Source organism: Callithrix jacchus, chromosome 3, assembly GCF_049354715.1.
Source record: "Callithrix jacchus isolate 240 chromosome 3, calJac240_pri, whole genome shotgun sequence".
Classification (NCBI taxonomy): Eukaryota; Metazoa; Chordata; class Mammalia; order Primates; family Cebidae; genus Callithrix; species Callithrix jacchus.
In genome coordinates, this window is record NC_133504.1 from 7,413,421 (window position 1) to 7,435,268 (window position 21,848).

The 21,848-nt window shown below is 41.1% G+C and overlaps 1 protein-coding gene across 3 annotated transcripts in view; it reads right to left on the reverse strand.

The window, feature by feature from the left end:
* Window positions 1-21,848, reverse strand: part of STOX2 (storkhead box 2) — a 119,612-nt gene that overhangs the window by 48,271 nt on the left and 49,493 nt on the right. The window contains exon 1 of one of the 3 annotated variants that reach the window (XM_078366182.1): window positions 15,558-15,594. The exons of the other annotated variants lie outside the window; for them this stretch is intronic. The gene's annotated coding sequence lies outside the window, so the exon portion shown is untranslated. Of the gene's footprint in view, window positions 1-15,557; window positions 15,595-21,848 lie in introns of those variants that run through there. 3 annotated transcript variants of the gene reach the window in all.

Here is a 21,848-nt window from a genome sequence, read left to right on the forward strand (position 1 = left end):
TATCCAGACATGAAGTTTTTCAGGTTTTGTTTTTTGAGTTTTTGGTAAAGTTTTAATTATAAATTGAATTTATTGAGATACAAAGGGATATTCAAGAAATCTATTTCTTTTGGGGTGAGTTTTGGTAGCTTGTTTCTAGGATTTGGTCTATTTCATCCATATTGTTGAACTTACGTGCACAGAGCTGTTGGTGGTATTTGCTTATTATACGGTTGTGGGGACTATAGTGACATGCACTCTTTTGTGCCTTACTTTGGTAATTTATGTCTTATTTCCTTGTCAGTCTGGCTAGAGGTTTATCAGCTCTTGATATACTTAAAGAACCAGATTTTAATTTCATTGGTTTTTCTCCACTATTGTTGTTTTCAAATTAATTGATATCTACTCTTATCTATATAAAATTTCTTTCTGCTTGCTTTAGACTTGTTTTGCTCTTCTTTTCCTAGTTTATGTGGAAGCCTAGATTGGTCATTGCAGTTCTTTTTTCTTTTCTAATGTGAAGATTTAATCCTCCATATTTCCCTCTAGGCCCTGCTTTAGCCACTTCATATAAATTATGATATATTACATTCTCAATTTTGTTCACTTCAAAATATTTTCTGCTTTCTCTGAGACTTGCCTTTGAGTCACAGATTATTTGGAAGTATGTTGTTTAATTTCCTAGTATTTACAGATTTATCAGTCATCTTTGTTTTGCTGATTTCTAGTTAAATCTCATTATAGTTAGAAAACTAATTTTGATGACTTCAATTATTTGAATAATTTTTAGGTTTGTTTTATGTCTCTGGCTATCACCTATGTTTGTGAATGCTCCCTGAAGATTTTAAAGGAATATATATTCTGCTGTTTGAGGGAAGAACATTTTATAAATGTCAATTAGCAAGTCTGATGGTATTGGTCAATTTTTCCATATCCTTACTGATATGCTGTCTACTTATTCTTGAAATTATTGGGGGAGCTGCACTGAAGCCCCTAACTATAATTGCCCATTTTTTCTTTCCGTTCTATTCTGTTTCATGTACTTTGAAACTTTGTTGTTAAGTACATACACCTTTTTATGCTTGTTATGTCTTCTTGGTGAACTTACCCATTTTTCTTTATACAATGTTCCTCTTTATCCCTGATAATTTTTGTTGCTCTACAGTCTACTATTTCTGACATTAATATGGCCCCTCCAGCTTTCTTATGATTAGTATATCTCTCTTTATTTTTTAATTTTAACACACTAATTTCATTATATTTAAAATGTATTACCTATAGATAGCATAGCCTTTGGTCATTAAAAAAAAATCCATTCTGACAATCTCTGTCATTTAATTTGTATGTTTAGACCATTTACATTTAATGTAATTATCTGTTGGAATTTAAATCTACTCTTTATCATTTATTTTAGGTTTCTTCCCCCATTTTGTTCCTGTTTTTCCTTTCCTACTTTTATTTGAACTATTTGAATATTTTCAGTGCTCTATTTTTATTTGTCTACTGAATTTTTACTATATTCCTTTGTATGGTGTTTTAAGCTGTTGCTCTACACATTTATATATATGTGTGTAAATATATATATACACACATATATATAAATAACTTTTCACAGTCTTCTTAGAATTAATATTTTACTACTTCAAGTAGCAAATTTTACCATCATTTTGGTCCCTTTAACCTCTTCTCTTTATGTTACAATTGTCATATGTGTTACATCTATATACAATGAAACTCTACTAATGCTATAACATTTGCTTTCCATTATTATACATATTTTAAAGAACTTAAGAGAATAATTATATTTACTCAGATATTTACTCCTGTTGCTTTTCTTTTTCTCTTGATGTTTCAAGTTTTCCTCTGGTATGATTTTCTGTCTATCAGCATTTCTTTTAGAGCAAGTCTTCCGGCAGTGAATTATTGCTTTCTTTATTTGAGAATATCATTATTTTACCTTTGTATATAAAGAATGTGTTCCCTGGATATTTTAAAAATAGTATTCCACTTTAGTTTGGCCTTTGTGGTTTCTAACAGAAACTCTCCAGTCATTCTACCTGTTCTATTACGTGTTATGTATCGTTGCTATGTCTAAACATACCAGTTAAATCTGCAGTCATTCTACCTGTTCTATTACGTGTTATGTATCGTTGCTATGTCTAAACATACCAGTTAAATCTGCAGTCATTCAAACTGTTCTATTACGTGTTATGTATCGTTGCTATGTCTAAACATACCAGTTAAATCTGCAGTCATTCTACCTGTTCTATTACGTGTTATGTATCGTTGCTATGTCTAAACATACCAGTTAAATCTTCAGTCATTCTACTTGTTCTATTACGTGTTATGTATCGTTGCTATGTCTAAACATACCAGTTAAATCTGCAGTCATTCTACCTGTTCTATTACGTGTTATGTATCGTTGCTATGTCTAAACATACCAGTTAAATCTTCAGTCATTCTACTTGTTCTATTACGTGTTATGTATCGTTGCTATGTCTAAACATACCAGTTAAATCTGCAGTCATTCTACCTGTTCTATTACGTGTTACGTATCGTTGCTATGTCTAAACATACCAGTTAAATCTGCAGTCATTCTACCTGTTCTATTACGTGTTATGTATTGTTGCTATGTCTAAACATACCAGTTAAATCTGCAGTCATTCAAACTGTTCTATTACGTGTTATGTATCGTTGCTATGTCTAAACATACCAGTTAAATCTGCAGTCATTCTACTTGTTCTATCATATGTTATGCAGCATTTTTCACTATTTCCTTCCATTTTTTTCTCTCTTTAGTTTTTGATAGTTTATGATGTGTCAGGGTATGTATTTCTTTCATTTTAGCCTGTTTCATTTTGTTCAGCTTCTTAAATTCAAAAGCTCATGTCTTTGACCAAATTTAGTTGCCAACTATTATTTCTTCCAATCACACTCTTTTAGGAACTCCGATGACTCCAATGTTGGACCGTTTTGGTATGGCCTCACACATCCCTGAAGCTCTGTTTACTTATTTTTTTTTCAATCTTTTTTTCTCTGTTGTTGAGATTGAATCATTTCTATGGATCTATCTTCAAGTCTACTGTCCTCTCTTTCTATTCACTCTGTTGTTGAACCTACCCATGAATTTTTAATTTTTATTATTATATATTTCAGTTCTAAAATTACCACTTGGTTCTGCATTATATCATCTATTCCCATACTTCTGGGGCCACGATTAGAATAACTGATTTAAATCTTTGATAATTCCAACATCTGTGACACTTCGGTATTTGCAACTGTTAAGTGCTCTTTCACATACAAATGGAGATTATCCTGGTTCTTCATATGCTGGCTAATTTTTAGTAATGTTGATTATTACATTATGAGAATCCAAGACTTTAAATCATATGGACACTGTTGAATTTTTTTTTAAGCACATGATAACATTGGTAAGTTCAGGCTGCAATTCCCAAACCACCCCCTGTCAGCTGAATGTCAGCTCAGTGCAGAAAGCCTCTGCAATGCTATTTGGATCTGTCCTACAAGTGTACCATGCAGCCTGGGACCTGTGTGATCTAGTTCATATATCATCTCTCAAAGCATTTTTGCAATGCTGCTTATAGTCAGATTGAAACATGCACAGTGCCGCAGCAAGTCCAGGAGTTCATACGATATTTTAGGCAACAGCTTTCTTGATCCGCTCTGTGATCTCCCCAGTACCTTCCAGCTCCCTAGGGCCCCTTTGCATGGTCCTTCTGCTGGAACGCTGGGGTTTGGTCGCCTTGCTTAGCCACATACTTCCAGTACAACTGCATTTCAGTGTGGTGTCAAGTGGCAGAAGGACAGAGAGACAAGAAAAGCAATGAGAATTCACCCCATGCTCTTAGGACCACGGTTCCGTTCATCAGCAAGAAGGATATTTCCTTCCCCCACCACACACAGTTCTGGATGTCTGTGCGGTCCTACAGCTACCGTGCAGGACTCACTGTGGGTTGGGAAGGGAGAGAATGAAAACGGTGACTTCTTTCACTTACTCGCAAGTTAGGACTCCCCATTCCTGCTCCTCAGGAAGCAAGCGCTTCCCTTGAAGATCTGACTGTCCACACCCGTGTGGCCTACTGGAGTTTGGGCTACCTCAGAGTCTATGTCCGGTGATACAGTTGGATGGAACTTCAAATTCTGATCTCCTTCCCCTCTGCGCCTGGTGTGCCATGAATTCTCTCCACGGTCTCAGCTACACTTGGTGGGAGAGACAGGGCGGCGTGTGCTTGCTCCCTCTTGCCTGGAAGCAGAATCCACAACTACTTTCTTTTGCTGGAAATAGCACAGTTAATAGGAGAAGCAAACAGGTTTGCTTCGGACTTGGTTTCCTCCTATAAAGACTTACTTTTCTTTTAGGACTGTTGCAGCTGGATTTTTTTTTTTAAGTTTTATTTTCACCTCAAAAAGATACCATTTCCCTTCATCCACTTCCCACATTCCAAACAGCCTTTTCCCATCTCTGTGATACAGTGGATAGATGCGGGTAACTCAAAGTTAGCTTCCTTTTTGTGGTTCTGGCCTCTTTGGCCAACTATTTTCTTTGGAGTTCCTAATGAGAAGCCAGACTGATTGACATGAGTGCCGCTCTCTCTCCCCAAGTCCGCCCTCTGGCCAGAAGTACTAATGAGCTTTGTCATCAGTGTTAGGTGGACCAGGAGACAGGAGGCACCCACAGGACCCACAGACCAGATCATTAGCATCCAATATAATTACTGAGTCCACTGTTTCCCTTTTTGGACCTGTCCTATCCACGTCGCGCACACAATAGTAATGGGAGCTTTCAAAAACCCACCTTAACCATAGCTGAGGACATTACAACAGAGAATATATACAGGAATGGCCTGAGACTTTTCCTGAGTAATGTTCAGTCCTCCTACTTCTCCTTCAAACTGTTGGCATTTGTGGTCCTTAGGGAGTATCCTCAAGTTTGCATACTATATGAACATGACTGGCTTTTATACACAAAAAGTTCCACCCAAAAAACCCTCAAATATTACATCTTGACAGTTACACTCCCACCCATGCATAAATAGCCTGACCCCAAAATGCTGATGGCCTTCCCACTGGGAGATATGACCCAACGGTACTAAAAAGATTCCAGGAAGGCCATGTTCATATCATACATGTGAGCAGGTCTTAGGGCAGTTTACTGATAACAGGACAGCCTGGTGAACAGAAATCTTGAGTATCTGGCATGCTGAATGGGCAAGGTATATTTATAATTCTACTCAATTTAGAGAGTGAAATCTGAAAGTCATATGCAGTACGAGCAGATTTGCTAGACAAGGTTCATGGGTAATGGATAAAATTTCTTACTCAACCCAAATGAGGATTTTAATTCCTGGCTACAGGCAGCGGCACCATGGTGGGGGGCGGGGCAGGCAGGGAGGGTAGAGAAGAAGGTGGCTCAGCCCAAAGTGCGCCAGGGAGATGTCCTCCTGCTGAGAGCGGGAGCCACCCTGACATTTTCCTCCTGTATATGTGGTCGCTGCCCTTCCTCCTGTGTGATTTTCCCGTGACACTTAACAGCACATCTGGGCAAGGGACCAGCTGGGGCCAAGGAATGGGACCCCAGGGGTTCCTCCTCAGTGAGGGACAAACCATGCTTCATCTGCTTGGCACACTGAGACTCCCTGAGGAGCACCCAACCCAACTGAGCAAAGTGTTCACCATGCAGCTTGTGGCTGGGCAATCATTTAGTCTCAACTGTCAGCATGGACACTGTTGATTAAGTTCAGAGAACAAAGGCTACCAGAGATGTCAACGATACCACTTTTGACACCACTGTCTGATTGAAGCCACGACAAATTGTGAAGCGAACAAAAGCTGATTTCTAACTTAACCTTGGGACAGAAAATTCAGCTGAAACTACACACACACACACACACACACACACACACACACACATGCACACACACATACGTACACACACATGCATGCACGCACATGTAGATATAGACTGAGATAGAGAAGCCTAGCAAGACAGTATAAAGTGTTTCCTTGTGCCTGGGCCAAGAGCAATGTGGCACAGTCTCTACTGAGAGGGAAAGTTCACATCTGTGGTCCTAATTCAATAGTTTCCCCAACACAAGATCTGTAAATTTAACATCTAATACCTGCAACCATGGCCGGGTGTGGTGGCTCATGCCTGGAATATCGGCACTTTGGGAGATCAAGGTGGGAAGATCTCGAGTCTAGGAATTCAAGACCAGCCTGGGCAACATAGTGAGATCCCATCTCTACAGAAAACTTCTAAACACTATACAGGTGTGGTGGTGTGTGCATGGAGTCCCAGCTACTCAGGAGGCTGAAGTGGGAGAATGACTTAAGCCCAGGAACTGGAGGTTGCAGTGAGCTGTGACTGCGCCGCTGCACTCCAGCTTGGGTGACATAGTGAGATCCAGTCTCAAAAAATTCCCTGCAACCCCGAAAATGGTAAGTTCAAAGTTAATACATGACGAATAACCATAAATCTAGCGGGATATGGTAGCTCACATCTATAATCTCAGGGCTTTGGGAAGCCGAGGCGGGGGGTGGCTTGAGCCTGGGAGTTTAAGACCAGCTTGGGCAGCAAAGCTGTTGCTGTATTGTTAAAAATAATTTTAAATACAAATCAGGCTAATTTTTAAAAGTAAGTGTTCCAAATATGAAGCTGATAATATAAATTAATTCTACATTTACAAAAGCTATCAATAAAAGTTGTCTAATTATAATGAACTATCAATAAAAGTTGTCTGCTATGATAAGCTTTTTTGTAATAAAAAACCATGGTACATTTCCTTCCTTTTTTTACTTTTATCGCATTTTTGCTGATAAGTCACCACCAGAACAAGTTCTTAATGTCTGCTCATGTAACACATACACTGACGAAGCAGACTACATTCTTAGTGATCTATCCAGATTAGTAGATTTCCTGTTAACTTTCAAAAATCAACATGTCTACCTCATTCATATTTTGTAATAATAAGTCAATTCTCATAGGAACAGCAAAACTGGCCTCTTTAAATTTTCACACCTCATAAAAGCCTTGTTTTAAGGAGAAACAACTGATACAGAAAGACATCGTTCCCAATGTGATACCATATCCTATTACTTTACACTAGAATCGAAAATATTCTTGCCTATACAGTTTAAAGTCATATATACTTTTCAGGCAGTGCCAGGGCAAAAAAGAAAAAGGGAGTCCTATGTACTTAATCATTGTAAGTCTTTAAAATTCCCTTCTGGTGTTATACTATTTACCTTCCATCCTTTCTATCTCTGCTCCCTAACCCCTAACCCCACCCCCACCCCACCCCAACCCACTCTCAGAAAAGAAAAAGCATCCCCTGGCAACAAAGATCCTTTTGATAACTTGGTTTGGTCACAAAGTGGTCCGGAAAAAGGGTTGGTCCTTTCAGCCCTGCGTTTGTAGCAGCGAAAGTGGCAGGATTTCTGTCTCCCAAGCTGTCCTGGGCTGGTCACCTGGGAGCAGGTAGACAACAGCTGGACCAGTACTTTGTAAATTCGGGCAGATTCTGTAGATCTGTGCTTGTGTGGACAATTATTTTACCAGTCCACAATGAAAAGAAGCAAAAATAAGACACCACAGAAAATTTCTCATAAAGATAAATTTACTTGATCAAAAAATTGTCTTTAGTTATGCTCTTCCTCCCGTGTGTGTGTGTGTGTGTGTGTGTGTGTGTGTGTGTAGGTATATGCATATGTGCATGTTAAATGTCTTCTTTTTCACTGAAGTAATGGTGATAAGAGATGACAGATTTTTTTTTAAGTACTTGCTTGCCAGAACTAAAAGCTGGCAACCTTTGGTGATCCACACAAATTTTATTGAAGTGTTCTTTGAATATGAAGTCCAAAAGTGTGAGAACCCTGGGATTAGGTTTTGGACAGGTGGGAGGGGAAAGGGCACAGGTGTTTAGAATCCTAACACACATCCTGGAGCCATCCCCCAACTCCATTTATGATATTCAGAGTTTGGGAAGCAAAGTGTTAGCCACCCTGATATCTTTTTGCTTAATAAAAAGCGTTAACACTTGCGTTTGAAGGCAACTGTTATTTTCTTAGTGTGCACCAATCCCGTGTTCAGCTGGATCCCCTCACTGCTTTTCCTTCAGTTTTGTCTTCCTCATTCTGTCTTGTGCTCTTAAAAAACGGCAGACTTTCATCATTCATTTCCCAAGCTTTGCATTCATAAGCTGTTGTTTGATGTTTCTAAGTTTTAACATTTCATACTTTCGTGGCACTGCATTTTTCATAACCCAAAGCTGATGATCTTTTTAATCCAATACAGGACTAAATCCAATACTTTCCTTCCTACGATCTCCATTTTCATGACATCCTACAATCCAACTATGTCTGATTTCAGGAAACTCAGACGAAACAACTAGAGCAGAGAGCCCTCAACAAGTTTCCTAAGGTAGGTTCATCTCAGGTCGCAAACCTCCGACTGTCACTGTGAGCACTGCCCTTGGGCGGGCACTGCATGCTCCCGCGTCTTCTTACCCTTCCTTAAGACACCAAACACCTTCCCGTTCCTCTTCCTTCCTCGTGCACCGCTCACGTTCTCGATAAGAAACATTGTCACTTTTGTGCACACCTCATCTTCAGCTGCCTTCCTCTCACTTCTAATGTCTCCCCTCCCACCTCCTACTAATAACAACTATACCTCACGGCCGATATGTATGAAGGGCCTTTCTACGTGTCACGTCACTGTGTTCCCCCACAGATACTGTTAGCTCTATTTTATGAACGAAATCCAGGAGAGTTGGGTAACTTGCCCAAGGTCAGAGTTTTAATGACAGATTATATAATAGCTAAGACTTGATCGAGTTCTATCAAGAGAAAGAAAAAACGTTCTATCAAGGAAAAGAAAAAACAAAATTTGACAAAGTAAAGAACATTTTTCTCATTTCTTGTTTCTGTTGCTGTTGTCTTGGTTTTTTTCTGAGATGAAGTCTCTCTCTGTCGCCCAGGCTGGAGTGCAATGGTGCGATCTCGGCTCACAGCAACCTCCACCTCCCAGGTTCAGGCAATTCTCCTGCTTCAGCCTCCCAAGTGGCTGGGATTACAGATTCTTGCCACTATGCCCAGCTAATTTTTGTATTTTCAATAGAGACCAGGTTTCACCATATTGGCCAAGATGGTCTCAATCTCTTGACCTCATGATCTGCCTGCCTTGGCCTCCCAAAGTGCTGGGATTACAGGCATGAAACGCTGCACTCGGCCTCTTCTTTTGAGAGCTCCCCAAAATACTTAAATCACACTTTCCACACACGTCCTAGGTCATCCCTTCTAATTACACCTAATTAAAGAGCTCGTGGGAAAGATGGGTGAAAACTACTTGAAACTGCACGCCTCCAGGGAGACTGTTCAGTGCTTTCTATTTCCCACAGCCATCTGTAGCACCTTGGTCTCAGGAAGGTTACAGTCAATGTGTGACATGGCCCGAGTCACCACCACTGGGAACGGCTCCTGGAGAGGCGCTGCCAGGAGGATGACCGTGATGAGATGGAAATTCCTTCGACTCAAAAGACCTATCCACATGTCCATCAAATGCAGGACTGACTTAGGGCACTGTCGTTCTTTCCAGCTTTGGCTTTGTGGTTCCAAACAGTTGACTTACACATTTCTTTGGGAAACTCACTGTGTGTAAATTATTAAAACCAAATCCAGATTCTAAATTCACATTTAGGGTCTGAGTTTCCTCTTCCTATAACTGTTTCCTCTGCTGGCCTCTAAAAGAGAGCTCTTGAAGGCTCCATCCTCACCCACCTCCTCTCTTCTCCACCTACGTGCCCCACGGGGGCAGGCCACCCACTGCCTCAGGTGTAACCACTCTCAGCCATACAAAGCTGAGGGGGTCAAAACTCCCTCTCTGGTCCCAAAAGCCTCCCTGACTGCCAGAACTACCTCTCTCTCTCTCTCTCTCTCTCTCTCTCTCTCTCTCTCTCTCTCTCTCTCTCTCTCGATATATATCTCCCCCTCCCTCCCCCCTCTCCCCCTTCCCTCTTTCTCTTTCTCCCTCTCTCTCCCCCTCTTTCTCTCTCTCCCTCTCTCTCCCCCCTCTCTCCCTCTCCCACTCTCTCCCTCTCCCGCTCTCTCCCTCTCCCTCCCTCTCTCTCCCTCTCTCTCCTTCGCCTTCTCCCTCTCTCTCCCTCTCCCCCCTCCCTCCCTGCCCCCTTCTCTCTTTACCCATCAGATGATTTCACCTAGATACCCCCGGTGCCTCCAACTCCATGTCCAAAACAGAATGTGTACTCTATCCCATAAATCCTGCCCCCTCCTGCATCTCCTGGTTTGGACTGTGGAACCACCCCTAGGGCAGCCACGTGCATGACACATGCATGTGAGATACCTGTCTTTTCTTCCCTAACCACCCCCTTCCCTTCTAATGGAAACAGTCGACAGAGCCAGTCTCCTCGCCCTCTGGATGTCTCTAAATCCACTCCTTTCCTTCCACTTTGGGTTTTCATCTGCACTCCTGGAAACCCCTCCCCTGGTTCCCTCCATCACCCTAAGTATAACTGCCAGAATGAGCTTCCCCTCTGATGCTCCCCTTGCCCTTCCGGGCTTTTCCAGTGATAAACCCCTAATGATCTCAATATGTCGACATCAAGTGCATCCCTATGATAAAACTAAGGACATTACCTAAATACAGACGGTAAAACTGTCTTGTTGTACCAGAAAGATATTCCTCTAGAATGACTCATCAGAGTTGCAGAACTAATAATTCTCTTATCCCATCAGGAAAGATACCCCATTAAAGTGAACGAAATTTGGTCATTTTAGCAATTAAATGCAAGCAGGAGATAAAGAATACGAACATTTAGTGGGTATCTACTGCATAGCCAGTACCCTGCGTCAGACCCTTCAGACAGGTTCACAACTAATATGACCTGTGATGTGGGTGGAATCCTCATTTAAACAGTTACAACTAATCTGTTCTATGTCTTCCGGCAAGTAAATGGTACCTCTGGGATTCAAATGTGGTTCTGTCTAATGTCCCAAACCTATGCACTTGTCACCATTCCACATGCCCTGTCACCAAGAAAATGCTGGCGCCATGAGTGGCTAAAAGATTCATAAACACGGCATAATTGCTTTGATTTAATTTCAACCACAATATTTCCTTTTTATTCAAGTTTTGGATTTCAAGCCTATAAGATTTTTATGCTGATTGAAAGAGGAAATGGGTAAATATGAGAAGCACTATTCGGTGATAAGAAAATTCAACAGATAACACGTCTAAGATTTCATAAAACCCTTCCATTTCCTGTTTCTGAGGTCAAGGGTAACTATTCATAATGTTTCAACATAAAAACTCACCAATTTGCCAGGCACAGTGGCTTACGTCTGTAATTCCAGCACTCTCAGAGGCCGAGGCGGGCAGATCACCTGAGGTCAGGAGTTCAAGACCAGCCTGGCCAAAATAGTGAAACCCTATCTCTACAAAAATACAAAAAATTAGCTGGGTGTGGTGGCGGGTGCCTGTAATCCCAGCTACTTGGAAGACTTAGGTGGGAGAATCGCTTGAACCTGGGAGGCAGGGGTTTCAGTGAGCCGAGATTGTGCCACTGGACTCCAGCCTGGGCACGACGGAGCAAGATTCTGTCTCAAAAAACAAAACAAAACAAAACAACTCACCAGTCTTTTACAACTAACTGAGATCTATATCAGTACCTACTTTATACTTAGCACTGGTCTGGGTACTATGAGGACAAGACACAGTACAATCTACCTACAAGTAACAAGCTTTCAACTCAAGATAAACAGGTATAGGGAACATCTGCCCTTCCAGCACCGCTGGCATCAGGCACTGAGTACAACCTCCCCATAGACGCAAGTTAAATGACACTAGCTCCGAATAAAAAAGGATTTGACATATCACAACCACACAATGTGTAAAATGCGTCATAGGAGAAGTGATTCTAGGTCACGAAGGTCTGAACATCAGTCTTTCCTCAACATAGCATTTGAATATTAATTAGCACCCCATCGGAAGAACTGTGAAGCAGATAATCTCTCCCGTGTACTTTCCAGTGTCATTAATTCATTTAGGAAACCCTTTCTTCATAAATGAAGCAGATGTACATTTCAGGCTAGTGTCTATTTCGGTCATCAATATTCAGCATTGTAAAGAAAGCTGCTAATGTTTCATCTTTGTCATATTAGAAAAATGGCCGGACGCGGTGGCTCACACCTGTAATCCCAGCACTTTGGGAGGCCAAGGCAGGCAGATCTTTTGAGGTCAGTAGTTTGAAACCAGCCTGACCAACATGGTGAAACCCCGTTTCTACTAAAAATACAAAAATTAGCTGGGTGCGGTGGTGGGCACCAATTATTCCAGCTACTCAGGAGGCTAAGGCGTGAGAATTGCTTGAATCCAGGAGGTGGAGGTTGTAGTGAGCAGAGATCACACCATTGCCCTCCAGCCTGTGTGACTGCGTGAGACTCTATCTCAGAAAAAAACAAAAAAAGAAATAATAAAACATTTTTAAATAGATGAAATCAACATTCAACATGGAGTTTCCTATTGTAATTTGTGTCATTTAGAAGTTATTTTAATGGCACTTTCTTAATGAGTTAAGCACTTTACAAATAAAACTTTTTGATGTCACGATAAAATTTTTAAGAATAGAGACTACATGTTTCTTAGTTGGGAGTAACAAATTCCATCCTCCTCATGTTTCTATGTGACAAAACGACCTGATCGGTAAAGAGCCAGGTCCATCCACTCATCTCCACCTGGGGGACACTGACTTTTGTGACTGGTGAGTGTGGGAGAGGATCAGTGTTAAGAGAGCCAGTCACCAAAAGTAACCCAATGAGAAGATTTTGTCTGATTTTGAAAGCTTAATACTGTTGCCATTTGACCTTCCAGAGACCCTGATCTTATTCTTCTTCTACAGTTTGCCTATCTTCAAAAGAACGTTTGCTTCTGCTACTTAATAACCCCGTTGTAAACATATCGAGCTTGACATTTGTTTGTAAAGAGTGAATTTGTAAAGAAAAGTATTTTTAAATTTCTTGAACCCACCAAATTATCTAAAAGCACATTGCTTTTCTCTAGACTTCCCTAAAGGGTCATATCTTTCCAAACTTACCAATCCCAATTATTTCTAAGCCAAGCCTTTTGCTGAGCTCTAGCTTCACCGGATAATGTTAGTGGTAAAAGAGAAACGCTTCAGTAGTGCATCTGCCATTAATCTCTAAGCATCAGGCTTCACATCTATCACAAGTCATTTATTGTGGAACCTGTCACAGGATATAATGATTCACGCTAGTTTGAACTTGCCATTGCTCCTCTTCAAGGGGGCTTTCAAAATCGTAAAAAGCTCATGAAACAGTAAATTAAACAGGACATCTCTTTACCTTTCAATTCTACTTAATCTTTAACATATTAATTTTGTGTTTGTTAGATGCTGTAAAATGACTTAATAATGAAGATTTTTTTCATATCATAATCTGACCACAGAGACATACTGAATCAGCTAAATACAAAAGATTCGAATTCTGCCACTTAAGAAAAACAATTACTATATAGTTATACAAAATAAAGATGTTTTCCTATGATGATTAATAAATATGATTTCTACATTTTAAAGTAAAGGAATCTAATTCATAGCCTGTAACTCAATGAAGGTAACACATCCTGCTTATAACAACGGAACTGCATTACAGAGGATCCAGTCTTACGCAAACTGAGTCATTAATGAACCTCAAAATTGTTTGAATTAGCAAAGCATGCTTGAGATTTGAAACTACACAATTAATCCATCCCCCAGAGAAAGGAAGGTAGCAGAACAATCAAATGCTTATAGAGAAACAGTGCCGGTCTTATCAACAGGTGGATTTCTCTTCACGGGGTCACTGCACCCTGCTTCGTTTTAGACAAAGGACTCCAGCCCACTTCAAGGGCCTTTCCAACTGTAGTCTCAGCACAAGCTGTCTGGCTTTGGCATTTGTGCCATGAGGTAGAATCAACATCTTGGTAAAAGTCACAACCCAAGATCCTTTTTGTGCTCCAAGTATTTTGAATCAATTATTTAAAAACCTAGATATACTATCACATTTATTTCTCTTTGGTAAAGTCTTTCTCTACAAAGCCGTATAAACAGAAACCATATAGATGAATAAAAATCAGCCAAGAACACTGCCTACGGGGTGCAATGTACACTGTCAGGATGATGGGCACCCCAAAAGCCCGGACGTCACCACTGTGCAGTATAGGCATATAACACAATATGGATTTGGGGTACTGCACTTGAACCTTGAAATCTAAAAAATTAAAAAATGAATATATAAAAGAATAAAGCAAGTGTGATGTGCTGCAAAGCTGGCTACGGACTCTTGTTAGCTGGCCTTGTACTTGGTGAGTGGAGGTAGCTGGGCTGACGATCATCCAGTCTCCCCACATGCCAGTGGCCTGACCTCAAATAAAGCAAGGTGGCTGGCAGAGTCCACCGTTCTATGCAGCAGCAGCAGCAGCGACCACGACTTGTCATTCGAGGTGTTTTTACTCTTCGCTTATACATTTAAAGGCTTATAAATTTTTATGAACTGTTTGCGAGGTAAATACAACGGGGTGGCAGTACGACAGCTCCCCGAGCTCTGTCCAAAAGCTCACTCACATGCTTCCCTTTGGTGACACGATGAACCCGGAGAGCCCAACTCAACTATGGTATGTGTCCCCACTAGCGACACATACTGTGGTTGGAGACACTGCCCTAACCTTTCCAGGGCATTAGGTTACTATTTATGAATGTGATAAAACATTCTCTAACCAACCGACAAAACCCTGGAGAGCATCCAAGGCGCTGTGACACAGAGAACCAGGGGTAGGGCTGGGGAGTGCGGCTCATGTGTCTCTGTCACATCAGCACCTTGATGTATTTGTTTCACAAACCACCATAAGCATTTCCAGATCTTTGCATCTGTAAACACAGCTTCCCTTTACAGCTAAGTTGAAACTGTCAGAGCATTATTCAGCAGATAATTTTGGAGCAGTCCGATATTATGTTCAATTAATGAAAGACTATAATATCAATATTAGGATATAAACTGGCCAATTTCGAGGAATCTAAAAATGAACTAAACCTCCTGACCAAGCAAATCCGACACTCTTCACAACCCCCTCTATGCCCCTTACGACTCATCATAGATAAAAGACTTTAAAAAGTAATCGACGCCAAAATATTCTCTAGAAATGAACAAGTTTGCTTACCCAATGTAAATGCACTTTAATATATCATTTATCCACCAATAGATACTGTCAGTGATGCCAGCAATCAAATGAAATGTTGACTCTGAGCAGAATGACTAATATGGAGGGTTATCTCTTTTTTTAGAATACGCTTGAGATTCTATATGCAGCATACACACGTGTTAAGTTATCTATAACATACACATGCACACATAAAAGACTGAATAAAGGCAGCTGTAAAACTTCCTAACAGGTTACAGTCAGTAATTAACGCAAATCGGAATGAAAACACTCTAGACTGCAGTCTTTTGGAGGAAGGAGCTCATAATCCCCAAAGATTCAGAAGCATTACCTCATTGCAGCCTTGAGACAAGCTGAGCATTCACTCTAGGTCTTACCCAGCATGCACCGGCTCACACAAAGACAACAGAGGCGTGACCAATCACATTGTGGCTAGCAGGCACTGTTTCAAAGCCCTCTCCCCATATTACCCATTGACATGCTTGCTGGCAGCCTGCTGAACTGGTCGTCATGACAACACATCCCAGCAGCTCACCGAGGCTTGTTATATTACTTTTCCTTTTCACCACTCACTTAGCTAATTAAAAATTTAGAACTATGTTTTGCATGTTGGATGCAAACTGAAACAATGCAGGTTCCTTTTTTTCTTTTCTAGCCTCTATTTTTTTTTTCAATGGAGCTTTTAAAAATGCTGGGAAAAGCAAATTGAAGGACACTCCCATGAAGTCCCAATATAACCAATCAACAGAGAGACTGCATGTAGCTCCAGCCAGATGGAATTTGTCGCTGAACCTAATCTGCAGCAAAGCAAAACCAAATCATGAACATCGCTAAAGATGTTCTTCCTGTCCTGAAATCTAGAAGCCAATTCAGCATAGATATTTATGTTGAAATATTCACATTATTCTTGGTCAAAATGTTCTTTCAATATTTTTATTTAAAATGATTCTGATGTAAAGCAGCTCTACCCATAATTCCACAATGCAAGCAGAGTAAATAAATAAAAAAAGCACAGAGAGAAGATCCTGTAAAAAAAAAATGCCAATATAGCAAGTGTTAAGGGAGGTTCCTGGTAAAAAGCATGCCTATGAACCTGACACATGTTTTAGATTTGACCACCGAAATGCACTGCTGCGGGGGAAGGGTAGGAATGGCAGCCTTGCAGTTTAAATGGAAGGAAAATGCCAGCTTTTGTTTACCAAAGCATGAGAAATAAATTAAACCTCTCGAACTGTTTCAAAGTGATGGCTGCCTCATGTATACCACCTTTTGCAAAACCCCTTTCCCCCCTGTTAGACCTTCATATCTCGAGTTGATGCCAAAGGCATTCTTCTAATTCTAAGGTAAAATTCTATCTTCAGATTTCCACGTAACACATTTAACAGAGTAGAAAGAAAATGAAAATTTGAAGCTAAGTTCATTGTAAATAAGCAGAGATAAGAGACATCAAAGTGGCTTAGAAAATCCAAGTGTTACAGCTGAGGCGAGAGGTCCGCACTAATTTCAATGAAATGAGAACACTGAGACATCGAAAACATGCTGAGAGAGGTGGCATGTCTTCTGCCTCCTCCCAGGTTGGTCTCCTAATTTTTTTCAGTCTGAAATAATCCAGGACTGTCTGATTTGTAGCATTTAGTCCTCAAGCACAGTATAAGTGCATCAACAGACAGGCTGGCCTATTCTCTCCAGAACTGCCCACATCCCTGAATTTCCAGGTCTACCATCAATACCACTGAAAAGAAGTCCCACCTACTAAGACAGGAAGAGAAAGTTGAAGGAAATTGCCAGTGAGGGACATGGGAGGAATGCAGGCCTGGGACACTGAGGCAGACACGATGAGCAGAGCTGCTGGGGGTACTAAAGGTAAATACTGTTTACTTCCTCCCTATGTTCTTACCTCAAGTAGCCAACAGAGGGAAGAGCTAGGATGGTGCTGTCAGTTAAACGTGGTAGACTACAAACAGTGCCTCCCAATCCCACCAGAATGACAGTAGGCGGAATAAAGGAGAAGAGAATGAGAGGGAAGATGAAAGCAGATGAAGTCATCAAATAATTTTGGAAGCTGGAAAAGCAGACGGATAAGAGGTAGCTGAATTATGAGAGTGAAGAAAGTATAAATATATATACAAGAGGAAAAGCTAACCACAGATGGGGCTATGGGTACAGTCATTCTAGAACGATTATGTATATATGGTGTGACTGAGAAAATTAATCATGGGGGAAGGAGAGGAAGAGACCAGTGATATCCTTATGAACTCCTGATTTTATATGTGTATTTCTCCCAGCTTTGACCACTGAAAGCTCTGGAAGGAACACACCCCAGAGGTCCCATGGCATTTGCCGTCTTGGGTTCTAAATACCATTCCAGGGTGCCTTAGAGAAATAACTGATCATCACATATAGGTCCGAGGCAGGAAAAACAGGTGAACATGGAACATCATTCAGTGCCAGAAAAGGCTCAAAAGCGGATGAGGACACTGATGAGTCAAAAGACATGGGGACAAGACTGAAAGGATTTCTGTAGGCAAATCAGTAACCAGTCCAGCATAAGACAGCATGCCTGCAAAAGACTATAACCCACTGAATAAAAAGGAATCCATCAGTCCACTAGGACACAAAAACAAACAAAAAATGGTAGAGTGCTCAGAAAAGGACAGTGCTTATTTTCTTTCAACAAATGAACATCAATTCGTAACTTTAGAAGAAACTATCACATTCGAATATCACATTTGTAACCACCATTGCAACAAGTGAGTAAAGCAAGAATCAGCGATGCACGATAGAACCGCAGGCAGAAGGCTGTCGGCAAACAAGCTATTCACGCAGTCTCAAAATATCACCAGATTATCTTTAAATACGAAAAGAAAAAGACAATGGAGAAATCAGGCTGCCCCACCGTAACCAAATGATCAAACTTAGTATCATCAATGACACAAAAAGCCACCATGTGCCTCCCAATGTTATGTACTAAAAAGAATACCACGTAACTTACATATTATTCTTGCCAAAAAAAAAAAAATGCTTAATCTAAATCTAACCATGGAGAAATAATTGGACTTCAAACTGAGAAATATTCTGGAAAACAATCGTCGGCCTGTAATGCTGGAAAAAGTCAGTTTCATAAAATGCAAAAGGAGGCTGGAAAACTGACATTAAAAGAAACTGAAGAAATGCAACTAAATATAACATGTGATCCTTAGAGCTTGTGATCCTTAGAGTTTGGAATTTAAATGTAAGAATTAAAAAAAAAAAACAGTTACAGAGGGCATTATTGGGCCAACAGAAAAAAATCTGAATGTAAACTGTATACTAGAAATAGGATTTATATCAATGATAACTTTCTGACTCCGGTAATTCTAGTGTCATTATGCAAGAGTACATCCTTGCTCTTGAGAAATGTACTTCTGAAACATTTAGAAAATTCAACTCCAAAACATCAGTGCCATGATGCTTGCAATACTCTCAAATGGTACAGAAAATAGATATTAGATAGTTGATAGATAGATAGATAGACAGACAGACAGGAACAGATGACAGATAGATCAATCGATCCAATAAATGTGGCAAAATGTTAACAGTGAGTAAATCCAGGTGAAAAGTAGACTAAGTTACCTTCATGTTCTCTGTAACTTTTGTGTTGCAAGAAATAAATTAAAACCCCATGGGAGAAAAGAAGGCTGCAAAGTATCTAAAATTCAGGTATTGTTAGAGGCAACCTGTAAAACAGGACTGAAAGGAGAACTACTGTTTGCAAAACTCTACAAGGAGCATTTAGACACTCAGCCCTATTCCTTTATCTCATATAGTTACCTCTCATCCTAGGCAGATGACAGTGATTGATTTTATATACTGGAGAGGTTCAACCACAGGTTGTTAACATAGGGACACCAAGCATAGCTGACAGGGGGAAGCAGATACTGAATGAAATGGGGTCATGTGAAAAATCACATAACTTACTCTGCCTCTAGAATGCTGGCACAGTCTGGAGACTAGTAGATTCTTTTAGGGAAACTGGTGCAAGAGAAAAGCCCAATCATTATGCTCTAGAGACCACTCTGCAGGTAGATCCACGGGGGATAAGCCCTTACTCCCAACAGAACTTCCAAACACTTAGTGTCTCTAGAGGTCGAAACAAAGCAAAAACTAGAAAAGAAACTTTAAAGAAGTGGACACATCCCAGTACTTTGGGAGGCCGAGGAGGGTAGATCATGAGGTCAGAAGATTGAGACCATCCTGGCCAACATGGTGAAACCCCCCCATCTCTACTAAAAATACAAAAATTAGCTGGTTGTGGTGGTGGGTGCCTATAGTCCCAGCTACTTGGGAGGCTGAGGCAGGAGAATCACTTGAACCAGGGAGTCGGAGGTTGCAGTGAGCAGAGATTGTGCCACTGCACTCCAGTCTGGCGACAGAGAAAGACTGTCTCAAAAAAAAAAAAAAAAAAAAAAAACAAGTGGACACAGGGCACAGAACAGAACAATCCTCTCCTAAACTGCTAAAATTAATATTCCCAGGAAGCTACTAGAGATGTGGCCCAGGAAATAAGGAAGTAAACCAAGGAACAGGAAGACGTGGACCCCAGAAGGCAGAGGGTCCAGCACAGGAGTGAGGAAAAGGAAACTCCCAGGTAACAGCTGGTACCCAGCCTTCAAAGCTGTCAGTGCAGATCAGAAGAGGGCAGAGTGATCGCAAAGGTAAGTCTCCAGGAACGCAGAGGAATGGGTAGAGTGCCTGAGATACTAAAGTAATTGAAAAAGAAAATGCTGGTGGGAATCTGGCACATCTGATGGAGCACCGGGGGGAAAGTTAAATCCTGTCTTTTAAAATCTATGCAGTTTTTTTTAAAGGCAATCATTAATTGCAGACACAACGAATGGTTGTATAAGGAAAGTAAGTGTATTCAGAGCATAGTACTTGGCCCTTCAAAGGGTAAAAGTTACATAGTCGGCCGGGCGCGGTGGCTCAAGCCTGTAATCCCAGCACTTTGGGAGGCCGAGGCGGGTGGATCACGAGGTCGAGAGATCGAGACCAACCTGGTCAACATGGTGAAACCCCGTCTCTACTAAAATACAAAAAATTAGCTGGGCATGGTGGCGTGTGCCTGTAATCCCAGCTACTCGGGAGGCTGAGGCAGGAGAATTGCCTGAACCCGGGAGGCGGAGGTTGCGGTGAGCCGAGATCGCGCCATTGCACTCCAGCCTGGGTAACAAAAGCGAAACTCCGTCTCAAAAAAAAAAAAAAAAAAAAAAAAAAAAAAAAAAAGTTACATAGTCATCATGATATGAACACTGAGTACTGATTTATCTCTAAGTTCTTGTATAAATTGGGAAAATAAAGGCAGGCGAGGTGAGCACATAAGGAAGCTATATTTCACTGAGCCTACCAGGAAGATGGAAGAAAAAATCAGAGTAATAACCAAGACAAAGCATCACAAGCATATTTAGAAATTCAACACGTGCCAAGGAAACTACTAGAAGAGTCTGAAGAGATTACCTCTGGAAATGAGAATCAAGCATTGGTGGGAGGCCAGGCATGATAGCGCACACCCATAATTCCAGCACTTTGGGAGGCCGAGGCAGGCAGATCACGAGGTCAAGAGATCGAGACCAGCCTGGCCAACATGGTGAAACCCCGCCTCTACTAAAAATACAAAAATTAGCCAGGCACAGTGGCGTGCGCCTGCAATCCCAGCTACTCGGGAGGCTGAGGCAGGAGAATTGCTGGAACCCAGGAGGCGGAGGCTGCAGTGAGCCGAGATCGCCCCACTGCACTCCAGCCTGGCGACAGAGCAAAACTCAATCTCAAAATAAAAATAAAAATAAAACGATTGGTGGGGAAGGGATCAGGCGATTGTTATTTTTCATTACACTAGACAGTAGGGTGTGTGTGTGTTGTGTGTATACATTATTTAACTTCTTAAATTATGTACATAATTGCCTTTGTAAAAGTAAAAATTAATTATAAAAGCAAAACTGATGACTAGCACAGACTTGGGTACGGCAGAAATCGATCGACCCACCAGCGAGACCTTTTGGAGCGCTGCCCACCGTCCCGCACCTGACAAGAAGCGCTCCAAGATGCTGTGGATGTTCTTTTAGCTTCTTTTTCATGTTTTTTTAAAAGAAGCATTAATTATGAAAAATTAGTTTATATCAAGAACTAATAAGAAATTTACCCGAATGACTACGGAAGGGGTGTTGTCAACAGGAAACCACCTTCAGTGGGAATGAGAGGGCGACAATCTTAGCTCTGCAAGAGTCAAGTGAAGTTCACTCACTCACTTAGCAAACATCTATTAAGAACCACTTTCTGACTCCCTCACACACCAGCTATGGGACACTGGGCAAGTTCTGACGCTCTTAGTGTCTATAAAATGGGTGTAAGACTGGGTGTAGTGGCTCACATCTGTAATCCCAGCACTTTGGGAGGCTGAGGCAGCTGGATCACTTGAGGTCAGGAGTTCAAGACCAGCCTGGGCAACATGGTGAAGTCCTGTCTCTACTAAAAACACAAAAAATTAGCTGGGCATGGTGGTGCATGTCTGTAATCCCAGCTTCTCAGGAGGCTGAGGCAGGAGAATCACTTGAACTTGGGAGGCAGAGGTTGCAGTGAGCTGAAATCA